Here is a 1071-nt window from a genome sequence, read left to right on the forward strand (position 1 = left end):
ATTCTGTGAAAGTCCATGGAATAACATATCGACATTCTGCCAAGTGCAGGCTTGTCTCTTGGGCCAGTGGCGTAATGGATAACGCGTCTGACTTCGGATCAGAAGATTGTAGGTTCGAGTCCTACCTGGCTCTAGGGTGAATGTTTCGCTTTAACCGTGGTATACGTTGACGCTCTTCTGGAAAGTTCTCTCGGGACATCGCCTCTGTGCTTCCGCATGTAAAGCTTGCATTTGTCCTATTATCCATTTCAAATTCCAGCTCTCCACAAGGGACACCTCCGTCAGTTTGGCGGTATCTTCTGGTGTGTCTCCCTCTGTGGGTGAAAATGAGCATGAGTTCCTCAAAAGAGTTACAATTCGTTATACTTCTGTCCAATTATTGTGCCATGTTAGAAAATAGGATAACCTCATTGACATTTGACCTGAAACATTAGAACACACGAGACTTTGGGCCAAAGTTCGAAACTGCGACTCAAATGGATGGCTCTCTGATTCGCCGCAAAGCACACGGGCGGAATGGCCTTTTCTCACTTTGTAAATCTTCGAAGACAATTTGAAAAAAATCTGCAACGAAAATGTTCAGACAGGATTTTTTATTTACACCAAATACGATAGTATCTATCGCCTTGTCTTGTTATTTACTTGTGAGGATTCGGTATTCTCAGCACCGTGGCTCGGATCGTATTCCCGCTCATGGAATGGCTGTATTATTCAGCAAACATATCGGTGTACCAGTACTTCTGCCGATTTTCCGATGCTGGCAGGTCATTGGTTTTGTCCAAAACATTATGAAGGTTAACATAAAACAAATAGCTGCAGGTGCTGGAAATCTGAGTCAAAAACGAAAATTGTTTGTGCAGCGGAGCATGACTGGCAACAGAAACGTCGACTCTCCTGCTCCTCGGATGGAGCCTGACCTGCTGTGCTTTTCCAGCATCACTCTGATCTTAAGTCAGGTTTCCAGCATTTGCAGTCCTCACTTTTGCCTAGTTTCTTCAGTGTCTCTGGTTCACAATTCAAGAACTCCATCTCTAGCGTTTTCATGTTTGTACCTTCGTGCTGAGGAGTTGA

At 44.4% G+C, this 1071-nt stretch overlaps 1 non-coding gene across 1 annotated transcript; it reads left to right on the forward strand.

Annotated features, from left to right (window-relative positions):
- Positions 1 to 60: 60 nt before the first annotated feature.
- Positions 61 to 133, forward strand: trnar-ucg. The gene has a single exon. It is a non-coding gene; the product is annotated as a tRNA-Arg (tRNA).
- Positions 134 to 1071: the final 938 nt, after the last annotated feature.

This window comes from Chiloscyllium plagiosum, unplaced genomic scaffold (genome assembly GCF_004010195.1).
Source record: "Chiloscyllium plagiosum isolate BGI_BamShark_2017 unplaced genomic scaffold, ASM401019v2 scaf_86458, whole genome shotgun sequence".
Lineage (NCBI taxonomy): Eukaryota > Metazoa > Chordata > Chondrichthyes > Orectolobiformes > Hemiscylliidae > Chiloscyllium > Chiloscyllium plagiosum.